The sequence below is a fragment of the Pempheris klunzingeri genome, chromosome 10 (genome assembly GCF_042242105.1).
Source record: "Pempheris klunzingeri isolate RE-2024b chromosome 10, fPemKlu1.hap1, whole genome shotgun sequence".
Taxonomy (NCBI): Eukaryota; Metazoa; Chordata; class Actinopteri; order Acropomatiformes; family Pempheridae; genus Pempheris; species Pempheris klunzingeri.
Window position 1 is genome coordinate 5,628,746 of NC_092021.1, and position 13,523 is coordinate 5,642,268.

The following is a 13,523-nucleotide window of genomic DNA, read 5'->3' on the forward strand; positions in this document are numbered from 1 at the left end:
TAGATGTCAGTGTAACAGACTGTTGATTGGATTGCTAAAACAGATAATAATAGACTCGAAGTGTAAAAATATGCTTTGGGGGCTGTTAATGTGTGTGAAGCACAGGTAAAGCACGAATTGTTCCGCTGATAGCTGAATTATTTGAAATAGAAGTGCACCTGTTCCATCAGATGCACATTAGACAGATGCTTCTTGTGTAGACGCATCATTACACTACTTGTTGCTTAAAAAATATTACAAAAACAATCACGTAATTGTAACGCGTGCAGGCTGACACATTTTTTGGGCCGCATGTAGGCTCACAGACTTCCACATAGCATAACACAAGTGAATGGCGGAGCCCACGCCAAAACTACAACAACAACGACAATGGGGAACGGCATTGTTGAGATCACTCTCAATGATTTGATGAATGAAACACTGACAACCAATCAAACTTCATCCTCACTGATGTCCTCTTTGATGATCGCTAGGATACCATCAAATTGATGTTGACTCATATGCAAGTATGAATAAAATTTGTCTTCAGACAAATGATGACAACTCTGACTAATGTTTAGTCAGCTTGTTAGGTAGCAAATCACATTTTGTGGTCACCTACCCATTACGTTACTGCTTTGTCCTCCAATGTCGGCACCAATTAATCTACTAGAAGCAGTTTAGGACTGTCAGGGCTGAGGACACAAGGGTTGTGGTCTTGGTAGTTTTTTTAGTGTTCATTTTCACTTTCACACAAAGGTGTGAATCTTTTATGAGGGTTGGTTATATCATTTTCTGCAAAGGGAGCCTTATCAAAAGGTATACGTGTAATACGAACTCCTAGATTGTGTTCTTAGTTGAATTATTTTAAAAAATGGAAAAAGACTATACCCTTGATTTAATCAATCCTGCAAAGCTCACAGCTGACTTCTGCATCATGACCTCATCCTTTGACTCTGCTTGGGTCAACATAAGTAACAAAACTATTTTAACAATGTGCTTTATCAAGCTGTTCACTCGCAACCTTGTGGCAAGCTTGAGCCCGGCAATGTTTTCATGTTTTATGTTGCGCCTCCTCCTTCTACCTTTTTTGTTATGCAGCAAGGTCTCCAGTGGGCCATCATCATGGTACCAGAGATGGTTAGAAAAAGATTTACAAGTAAACCGAAAAGCCTCTATAGGCTTATGCAGCATTCTGAGCTCTGCTATTGGATCATTACTGTCCTGATACCTACATATCAGGCGTGTCACGGCTAAGATACAGAGAATGACAGATTCACAGCACATCTGCTCCAACTCACTGGTAATAAAGACCTTGTTGTGTTCATTTTGTTGTGTCATCTGTGTCAGTAAAGCTGAGATTTTTTTTTGGAAGGTGCTCCGAGGATGGCGTCATCCCCCGCCCTCTCAGCTTCAATTCAAGGTTCTCTGTGTCCTCTCAGTGCTCTGCCCCTGCTGAACCAAAGCTGTGAATCCTGTCAGCTTTCCAAATTGTACCGTTAAAGCGCCTGCTCTGCATTGTCACGGTGACACTAATGCCTGCTCAGGGCCTGGCTTCAGCGTGCCTCACCCTGGGTGCGTTAGAGAGGGGAGAGTAAGTCATTGTCCATTCTCTGCATCTACCGAGCTGTCAGGTCCGCAGAGATGACAGGACGTGATGGACAGAAAGAAAGATAGATAGATAGATAGATAGATAGATAGATAGAGGGAGATGTGGAATATGAAAGTAAGAAGAAAGAGAGTAGGGGCAGAAAGATAAAAGCAGAGTGAAAGACAGCCAGCACAGTATTTGGGGAGTTAAAAAAGAGAGATGAGAGACCACGGGGGAGACAGGACAGAGAAGAGAGAGCTTGTTGAAAGGCAGAAGAGAGAGAAAAAGATCAAGAAAGGCAAAGGGAAGAGTGAGGACACAGCGAGTGAAACAGAGAGAGACTCAGACAGGAAAAGGGGGGGTTATCTGTCATTTAGTTCCAGACGAGGTCTGATGGTTGCTCTCTGTGCTTCTGTCAAGCTCAGCGTCAATATAATGGCTTGTTGGATGCTTTGTCTCAGTGGCCTCGCAGACTATTGCTGTTTTAATGGGAGACAGGCAGTCCATGCCAGGTCTGGTGTCTCTTGTGATCCTGGGTATGGACGCACGCAGCAAAAAAACATTCCCCAGCCTAAAATGACAACCGACCCATCAGCAGAGAGACACAGACTGGCATTGCCATCTGTAGGGCCATGCTAGTGACATCCCTTAAAATGACAGTCCTCTCAAGCAAAAGCGAAAGTCTCCATGTTGTTCCTGTGTTAGAGAACATTGAGGATATTATTGAGAGATAATCTGTTCCTGAAATCATTGGCTCCTTGTCTTAACAGTGCTTAGAGATCTGAATACTTCAAAGCCAGGGATGCAACAGTTGTTGCCACAGACTGACATTCCCTCTCAGTCAAAACGCCCAAATGCCAAACTTCATTGAGAATACCGTGTTTTTCACTGAATTCAATGTGGGAGCAGCAGCCAGTTGTTAAACTACTGGACAGATCAACATATTGTATCATCTGTATATATATAGCAGGGCCAACACTACAGTAAGGTAGTAATACCGTAGTATCTAGGCAGTAATATCAGTGGGTTTCAGTCTGGGTTACATACAAATATGGCACAAATTGAGACTGTGATGAATCTAACTTCCCTGACAGACTAACATCTCTGACCTGAGTCATGCTGTCATACTTTTTGGTATCACAGGAGCTCAGCTGAATTAGTATTAAAGCATCAAAGACATAATGCTGACATAGCATGGTAAGCTTTCTGTTATTTTGAGAGACACCCCAATTCAGTCAGAAGTCAAAGGTACATGCCACATACAAAAATGGGGTTGAAAAAGAAATGGATGTGACATCCTCTGCTGCTGCTTTTTCTATGCACAGGCATGTCGTTTTGACAGTACTGTCAGTCCATTGGTATTGTTTCCCAAGCGAAGAAATGACGGCCCTGGGTAAATGTGAAGGCTTTGCATGTTGAATATGGATGGAATAAATATAAGTTTATGAGTGCTTAAATTTTCAGGTATATGTTTTACGCAGACCCAATAGACCCAATCAAGAGGCGCAGATGGCCCTTGAATCCATTTACAGCAGGGCCAGCAAGGCCAGAGCAGAAGAGATGAATGACTGGCTTAAAGGTGTATTATCTCCCCTTCACCCAAGACACTCTACTGAACTGTGCATGACCTCATCTAGATTTGTGAGCAGGCAACCTGGTGCTGCAAAGTACAGTATAATAGATAGACCTGCAACTACAGCTGAAAGAGATGATCTGTTCTCGCACAAACTGCCTTTGGAAGAGATGCAGATCATGAGAAATAGCTACAAGGTTTATCACGGATAGAGCTGGCAAGCGGGACTAGTTATGTGAAACAATCAAGGTTCTGGAAGACACGTTCATTGTCCCTACACAGTATGTGCGCTGTTAGGTGACTGGCAGTTGAAGCATTTCCAAGGCTTGAATGGGTGTGAAGCTCACTAACTCCAAAGATTTCTAGTTTTTTGATCGCATTCATATTTGGATTCTTGGTCAATATGTGATGAATTCAGCTATTGTGCACGTTGTGTTCCAAATTGCAAAAACAAAGGGTTCTGAATTGGCTGCAGCTCTGCCTCTCAAGTGCCTGAGGGTCATGGGTCCTTGTAATATAAGTTGAGATAAGTAAAGATCATTGAGGGTATTATTACAGCAAAACTTCCAAATAGAAGTTTACAATTGTATTCCATTCCCTCCACTGGCACGTCCTGAGTACAGTATTCCTGCACTCCTGTGACCACATGTTCTGGTAACGGGAGGCTGACAGTTTGATTCACAGCTGCCAATATTTCTCAGTTAGGGAGGGTTGCAGCACATTCAGTCAACCAATCAACTCAACTCAACCAATCAAGTCAGATAGAAAAGTCAATGAGCTGTAAATGTGTGAACCTAATGACCAATCATCGACCTCCACAGATGTCTGATGAACTTAGTCTTTGTTTTTATATTAAATCCCCACTCAATCCGACTGCGGAAAGGTGTGTGGGGAAGGGAGTCTCTTAAGCTATTTGAGCATCCAACAAGCAGTTCTGAAGACGTATACAGAAGTTTAAATGGGTTTCATTCACCAACTATTCTTAGGACGATATTTCTTCTTAAGATGAAGATTCTGGCATAGAACAGAATCTGCGTACACTCAAGAACGTCCTTGATTTGAGTGCTGACATGTTCAAAATGATTAATTATGTTTTCTTTAATACTATGAGATTCATTTAGAATAATGTGTTTGTCATCTATAAATTCTAGTAATTATTTTATTATTTTACAAATAATTATCTAAATCTAAATCTTTTAGAATAAACTCTTGGCCTCAGATTTGAAATCAAAACAGTTGTTTACCTCCTCTGTTGTGGGTCCTCCTCTGGATACAGAAATCACTGAATGAGGATTTTTTTTCGGAGAGTTGCATATCGATGCACCTAAAAAAAAACAGGCAAAGGGAACACAAAACTGGGCTGAACCATAGACAGCGCTGGATTTAACATTTGGTGCCAGGTGGCTTTATTTATATTAATTACTGAATACCCACAGGCATCACACAGCATTAGGAACAATATGTGTCCCAAAATTCAGAATGTGCACTGTTATGAATGGGGGCACAGCAGTGGTAACTCCATTAATTATTAATAATTGTTAATTATGCCTTAGGGACAGGATTGGTCAGGAGTTAATGGTAAATGATATTCTGTACTTTTCTACACATCAGTATAAGCTGTAACACAGATTTCAATTTTATCCAGTCGGATCTTTTGGAATAAAGATTAAAATTCTATTTTAAGTACAAGTCTAAACTCTAAACATGCATATGACAGGTTGCCAAAATGTTCCACTAATCTGTGAAATGAAACGTGCAAACTCGCTATTAGTTAAATTTACTAATACGATCAGCTTTGCAAACACGCCCATATCTGGGCTGATTGTTCCATCCCACTTTAACCTCTGGTTACCATACATGTTTGTTTTTTTAAAGTTATTTTATATCAGCTCATTCGCTCATTCACCTCCTGCATTATAAGAACACAGGTGTGAACAAATGTTCATTTTAAGAACACATCATGAATCTGACATCTGACAATCTGTAATACTACAATAAAAACAATTTGTTCCAATTGTGTATAACTCATCAGTATATACAACGTTGTGTGGGTATTATTCTTTGTGCATTGATTAGCCGCTGTGGCCGTTTGTAAGTGCTGAACTTGTTGGACCGTGGGGGTGATGATGTTTTAGAATTCTTTTAGGCTAATTGATATGTTACTAAATCAAAAATGCATCCAAGCACTTGCCTCTATTACAAATGACATTACTGGCATCAGAACACTGCACACCATATGGGTGCTGCACTGTGCCCTCAGGGTCCCAATGAGTGCTTGAGAGAGAGAGGGGGGTTTGCAAGACCACCATCGCTGTCAAACCCCTCCTCAAAAAAACTCATGGAGTAGCTTGTGTGTATATGTACGTTTGTGTGTGTCTTGTTCTTCCCTTTTGTATAAATAAATGAATCAGCCACACAGCCAGACTGGACACAGTGAACCTAACAAACTCAACACATTTACCCTGATTGTGTGTGTGAGGATGAAGCATTTAAATAAGAGAGTTAAATCAATGTGTTTTTACTGGCAAAGTCACCCATAGTGGGTCTTTCCATATGTTGTGAAGTGCACCTGCTTTGTGTTGTTCTACTTCCCTCCTGAGAAAGACTGTGAATTCACCACTTAAAGTCTTCCTCCCATCTGTTCATCGTTTTTCAAGAATACTGTGTGGTCAGACACTCTGTATATACAGTACCAGCTGCCATGTGACACCCAGATTTCAGCACTGGGATGAAACACATTAAATGGGTTGCTTATGTCAGACGTTGCTCCGTTTTGTTCCGAGAGGCACGATATAAAGTAGATTACGAGGAACTCCACTTCTTTCTAATGTGTTCTCCTTTTCCTCATCTTTTGCATGATCATTAAGTTGAGTGATTCAGGTCTATGATGAGTCAGACTTCTTGTCTTGTCTTGACTTGACTTTGTATGGAGCGTAGTCGTTCATTTTCCCCGCTAAAAACGACATCATTTGTGTGATCTTTTTGAGTTGATATTTAAAATGTCTACATTGCTCTACAGCAAAGCCCCGTAATCAGTCCAGTATCGATAAAATGTCTGCCTTCTCCTCCCTACTTTACTGTTATATATTACCAACTTACCTGCCCAGGGTGCTACACACTCACTGGACTAATGTGAAAACCCTAACCCAGGGACGCACACCAGTCGAGTCTAGGGATATGAACTGCATGAAGATCACAGTGACGATGCTAACGTGCTGATGATTAGCATGCAAAGTGCAGGTAACATTAGTTTTGTAGTTATCTATTAGTAGGTAGGTATCTATTCACAGAGCACCATGATAGGTGCATCAAATTTCTTAGCAGTCCATCCAGTTGTTTGGAAATTTCACTCAGTTGGTCAACAAAGTCACTAGGATTCATCTTCTGGGCATAATGAATGTCTATACAACATATCAGGTAATCCATCCAACAGTTGTTGAGATGCCACAGTCTACACCAAAGTGAAGGTTTAACAGACTGACATGTCATCTCTAGAACAATGGTGATGTGTTTGCTTAAAAAACAGATAGGGAGAGAGGATAAGTTAACATCCTATGATGCAGGCAGTCCTTGAATCAGTCAGTATCCTGATGTTGGGTTTCTGTACTTGCTGTGCCCATGTTAGGCCCACGAATGTGCAAGGGTTTCTTTTTTTCCTCCAAATCAGTCAATCCAATAAGTGCTGAAATAGATGTTTCATAGAATAGCTGCGGGTATACTCAGGATACCACATTCGAGGCTGAGCTGCAGTGTTTTAAAGTGACAAATACAATAATAAAAAGAAATGTCCTCTTATATTTGTGTCTTAATTAAACAACACTGCAACACAGTTTGATACTGTTAATTGTTAAAACATTCAATCATCGTTTTATGCCCAGGCATTTACTTATTCTGAGTGTACCACTCTGAATGTTTTTAATAACTGAGCAGTTAAAAGCCTGGATATGCACATATGGAATAATTACAATATTGAATTAGAGTGCTTTATTAAAATGTAGACTATTGCTCTTGAATCGGTAGAATTATGACTTAAGAGAAAGTGACTGTTTTTTCTATTTCAAGTGCAAGTTTGAGTGCAAACATGCTGTTTTACTCCAGTGGTAAAATGTGTCCAATACTCCATACAGAGAATGTCACCAGGAATTCAAGGTTATGTTCACTGTGCGAAGAAATATCACACTCCAATATTAAAGGTGGTAGCTTAGTTTGTCAATTGATTAGGTGTCTTTGATCTAATTTAAGATGCTCTCTTGTATGAAATATGACCGTGGTATTCCACACAAGCTTGTTTGTTTTCTGTAATGAGACATACAGCAGTTAATGAGACAGCAGATCATTTACTTTACACAGTAGTGGCAGGCAAATAGTGGCCATTGTAAAAATAGAAAAACATGACCGTTTTAAATCCCAATAAACAACAACAACATTATACCTCCTAAACACCAGCATGTGAATATTTTCAGTAGCACGGCAATATCAGAATTTAGCTAGAAGCAAGCAATTTCTTTTCTGGGGTGTTTACAAGGATGTTACGTGAGGCTGTCTGGGCTGTTATTGCTCTATTTGTTTTCTTTCTAGATATCTTTTTGATTGCTGTTTTTTTTTTTTTGTTGCATGCACCATATCTCATATTTGTTTATTCTGTTGAGTGTGTGTATATAATCGTGATTATTTATAGTTAAGCAAATTTCTTTTGGCATATATTCAGTTCTAGTGTGTTTTGTGTTGAGTGTGAAATAAGACACACCTGAGCAGAGACAATTCATGGGGGCAGGAAATATATGTCTGTTGTGCCATAAGCGAAGAAAAGAGAGAAAGCTCAGAGGAGAGCAGGAGCAGAAGCAGAATTGGTCGGCTGCATGAGGTAGGAGGAGAACAATGGAGATGGGGAAGTGTGCTACGTCTGGCCGGTGGTTCAGGTGGGTGGTTCTGGTTGCAGGTGGTATGTATTCCACCAGCATACTTGCGAGGAATGTACATGTACTACAAGGTGAGACAGATACGGGCAGAGTTGAGAGCTCTGCCTTGTTGTGAGTGTTGGCTGCCAGTATTTCTCTTGTCACCAGCGACCTGTGGAGGCTGACAGCACCCCACAGTACACTGGTAAGGACAAGCCAGGACATGGCTATAGATGTGCCCGACTCACATAACGCCAGTGTTACTGGAGGACAGCTGAAGTAGGACAGCGGTTCAACCCCCTGTGGTATTTTAAAAGGATATTTTAAAGACTAACTTCCCTTTTTGAAGTTCCAGAAGTCAACACTCACTATAAATACATTCAAAGCAACCCAGGAAGTGGAATAAAAAAGCATTAGAATAAGCATGCAACATGCACACATTTCTAAGAACGCATCATTCAAAACATGCAAAGGTATGTCTGACCCTGTAACTAAGCGTTGGCAGTCCCAGCAAGGTGTCGTCCGTCTCAATCTGCCTTTTCAAAAGTCAAAAATCACTGCAGAGCACCAAAAATGTATTTACTTTAGGCAGGTTGAACTTCCTCAGCTGCTCTGCTGAGCTTTTTTGGTGAATGGTAATGGTAGTGCCCAGGAAGTGGAAAGACTCCATAGTGTTAACTAGGAAGTCACACAGGGTGATGAGGGCAGGTGGGACCTTTCACAACCATCTCCACTATTTTTGGGGTGGTGAGCTCAAGGTTGTTCAGTCCGCACCACGTCACCAGATGATCAGTCTCCCTGGAGACAGACACATCCCCACAGAGATGAGTCCAGTGAAGGTGGTGTCGTGTGGGAACTTAAGGAGCTCGACAGACTGCCGACTGGAGGTGCAGCTGTTGGTATACAGAGCAATGATCAAAGGGGAAAGAACACGACCTTGAGGGGAGCCGGTGCTGACGGTTTGGGAATAAGAGACGTGTTTTACCAGCTTAACGTGCTGCCTCCTGTCAGACAGGAAGTCTGCGGGTGGATTCATCCTGGAGAGCTTGTCCTGCTGAAGAGCTGGGATGGTTGTACTGAAGGCAGTTCGAGGCTGATGAGTCCAGGAGGTGAAGGGTGAAGTGGAGGTAAAAGTCAACATACCTGTTGGCTCTGTTGACTGCAAGAGAGGGTCAGTGATGGATTTGGGGTGTGACAAGAAAAGATGCGCTAATTAGTTCATCACCACAGTAGAAAGGATGACAGGTCTGTAGTCATTTGACCTTTGCAATTTCCTTATGTTTAGGCACCCAAACATAATGTTATGCGGTTAGGTTTAGGAACAAAAAGGTTATGTTCAGGAAAAGACAATGGTCTAGGTCAAAATAAGTGTGTTAGTTTCTGAAGTTATGTTATATTATGCACATTACATAAGTAAATCAGTTAAAATAGCCTTGACTTGTGGTTTTAAGTGGGGAACAAACTCCAGTCCTGTATTTTACCCATGTAACCATCTGTAGAGATTAAATAGCGTTAAATGATACACAGCAAAAACTGTGTACAGATGACAAGCGAAATGTCCCTCCGTCCTTTTCATGTGCCATTTGGTGAGACTGGGCCGCCATATGGTGTACAATCCCAGTGTGGTGAGACATGAAAACTAATGTGAAGTGCATAAGAGAGAGGGATGGAATAAAGACAAGGGTTTGGGGAAATGGAGGTTAGTGTGCAGTCTGGCTCTTGGGCCCAATTCGCCGCCTCACAGAGCACTCAGAAATGGAGAGATGGAGGGAACAGTAGAAAGACAGGAAGGCGACCGAAGTGGAATTATTGGTACAATTTACAACTGAACTTTTCACAATGACACAGCCAATAAAACAACATTAACTGCTGCCGTCCTCACTAAGCAGTTAGGAACATGTGATTTTAGCAGTTTTGTGGCCAGAGTAGTGGGGCAGTTTAGGGTAGAGCTGACACTGGTAGTCAGGAGAAAAACTGCCAAAAAATTTGGATCACACATTATTTCAGTGTGGCGTTAAATGTAAAGCTGTAAAAATCTTCCCCACGTTCACTCGAGAAGAGGCCGAAAATACTGGAGCAGAGAGAGACACAGAAAGCTGGTGTAAGGGAAAATGGAGAGAGAAATAGAGAGAAAATAAATGAGGTCTGCTTGGTCATGTATGGTGTAATGTGAAAGGAGCTAAATCAGCAGCATTACTCCCCTATGGCAAAGATGGAGGTGCTGTAAAGAACACTGTAGCCTACTTCTGAAATTAATGTTGCCTTGTACTGGGAGTAAGACATGACGCCTACTGTTTTGTATGTGCTTGCCAAGCTGCACACATAGACTCACGTAAGAATGCACTCATAAATAACACACAAATGCATGCATGCACATGTTTATCAGTGACTTACATACAGGCTGGTGTGTGCATTTAAGATGTACTGAGAACGTTGAATATGGTCAAAAGCTGCAATCAAAGTCTTTGATGGATTTTGGCTACACTGTCACTAGGAAGAAGCATCAATCACACTGTATTACAATCTGAATTACCTGCATGATGGCTGGCGATAAAAACTAAAGTGCTCTCTTTTTTATTTCAAAGAGAATTTGGGAATAAATGTTTAAAGGGGGGAAAGTAGGTGACAGATGGAATAATTAAAAAGAGTGCAAAAGTACAGAGTGTCATCAGGAGGGCATTCAACTGCTATCAAACCTCACAGCTGATGCATTTGGAAAATTATTTACCACTTCATTGCAATGTTATCCTGTCGCTCTAAATCAAAAGGAAGATTGCCAGTTTGATGCATCCGTTTCAACAAAAGCATCAAGCCCTGGGGATGCGTTTGTGTGTTTGCTACCAGGATAAACTATTATTAGCAAAGTAAAGCTATAACCTGAATAAGTTAGTTGAGAAACACTCGTGAAAATGTTTAGTTACCACATGTCAACCCAACATCTGTGGGAGATTCTGGAGCAACTTGTGAACAACATTCTTTACTGAGGGATTGTCTTTTAGAACAATAGTGTTCAGTGGTGCTTCTTGTTTACTTTTGTTTTCTTCTGTATGCTGAGTGGCACTTAATCTAAACTTCACTTGAAGGGATGTGGTTTGCTGTGCAAATGCATTATACTGCCCGATCTACCTTACCTTTACTGTAACATGTTCAGTGATGGTTAAAAGAAATGCAAAAAATGGTTCCCAACTGTGATTTGGACCAAGATTGACTAGCCTGTGTAAAGCCGCGTTTCCACCGGCACGACTCGACTCGACTCGACTCGACTCTGCACGGTTTAGGTTGCGTTTCCACCGGCCCTAGTACCAGGTACTATTTTAGTACCCCCTCGGCCGGGGTTCCAAGCGAGCTGAGTCGAGCTGACAAATGGTAAATGGTAAATGGTAAATGGTCTGTATTTGTATAGCGCCTTTCTAGTTATTTCAACTACTCAAAGCGCTTTACATGACATCCTCATTCACCCATTCACACATCAATCATACAGGAGAAATGTAATTTGGAGGAGACTATTCTTTCATACTCATTCACACTCTGAAGCCATGCTTCAGGAGCAAGTTGGGGTTCAGTGTCTTGCTCAAGGACACTTCGACATGTTGACCCATAGGAGCTGGGGATCGAACCCCCGACCTTCTGATTGAGGGACGACCCACTCTACCACTGAGCCACAGCCGACAATGTGACGTCACCAGACTGCAGACCACTGATTGGCCAGGGAGTGGCGTCACTTGACGAGTCATGAGAGTGACTATCAAACCCAGCGTTTTTAAAACCCCGGAAACAGAGACCGAGCGTTTTTATTATTTCTGTGAACGAGGTAAACAGATACACGCAAAACAAACGCTCCACGTCCTTAGTTGTGTTTGTTTGTGCCATATACAAATTACGCTACCGGAGTTTCGGCCCGCCTTGCTATGACGACCCTGCCCACGTTTGAGGTGGTACCTGGTGTAATGGAAACACAACCGTACCGTACCGTGCCATGCTGAGTCGAGTCGAGTAGGGCCAAGTCGTGCTGATGGAAACACGGCTTAAGACAGTCCACCTATTCTTTAGCCACGTTAGCGTGTTTGGTCACTCAGCTATTTAAGTCAGACAGATGGTAGGTAATTTAGCACACAGATCCAACTTTCCCATAGTGGTGTGCAGATCGATACCGAAATATCGATACATCTGATACCAAATATTAATGTTTCGATTTTCGATTTTCATATTGAAATATCGATATTTTAGTAATGTGTAATTTATCATTAACAGGAACACGGTGGTAAGTAACTATACCATCGGGATCTCGTCTAAATGATACACAGTTGGTAGGAACTACTTTCTCGTCTGCCTGTCATAGTCATATGCGAAATACGGCTACATAAATGCGTTCGCGTCGCGACACTAACGAATCTTTTCAAAGGCAGGAGAGGTTGTGAGCAAAAGACGGAGCAGACTTAAAGGGAAAACTGTAAATATGCTGTTGTTCCTAAACAAAAACCTTTGAATGAGGGAAAATTTGAGGAAAGGTTGTGAATGTTTGTGTTAAAATGTTCAGGCAAGCATTTTAAGATATTCATCTTCAGGTGCTGTCAATCAACATGCAACTTTTCAGTATTTTGTTTTTCTCGTATCATAATTCTTCATAATTAAACAATCAGAACGAGTAGTGAGATGTCCTCCATTCTTTATGAAGCTATCATTTGAAATACATTACTTTTTACTTTGATTTTCCAAACACATTACGTTTTTGTACAAAGTATCGGTATCGGATCAGTATCGTCGATAAAAGCCTGAATGTGACTTGGTATCGGATCGGAGAGGAAATCTGTGGTATCGCACATCACTACTTTCCCATATGATGAATTGTATTGACTTTGGTGATCTGTTAACTTTTAACTCAGTGCCAATATAATACAACCACCTCTCTCGGTTGTACTTTGTGTTTAGTAGTAGTAGTAAAAAGTATCAAATGTTAGTATGCTAACATAGGAAATAGTGAATCTTGTTAACGTTATACCTGCTAAAATCTTCATGATAGCATTCTAATTGTGGGAATGTTAGCATACTGATGATAGAATTTCATAGCGTACATGCCAGGTACGCTTCTTTTTTTCGTCCACTGTGAGAACTTTTGAGGGCAATATATCATAAATAATGCAGCCTGGTCTTGTTTCTGAATACGCATATTGAAAACTGTCTGTCGTCATATGGTTCTTCTTTTAAATTCAGTATATGGAGAAATTCTCCATAAAATGAGAGAAAGAAACTCCCTGTTCTTCAACTGTTCAAAGGAGACAGCACAGTGGGTGGTGAGAACATCTGCTTAATAGAAGTATCTATGATGATCATGACAGTCATAAATTATTAGTTATGCTATTGTTTAAAGAAAACACAAAAAAGGCAGATTGAGTCAGTTCAGATGGATAATGTTGCCTCAGAAATGACTGAGAAGAAGTCACACGAGGAGAAATGTAGAGTGACATCAACGCTGCACTGCAGA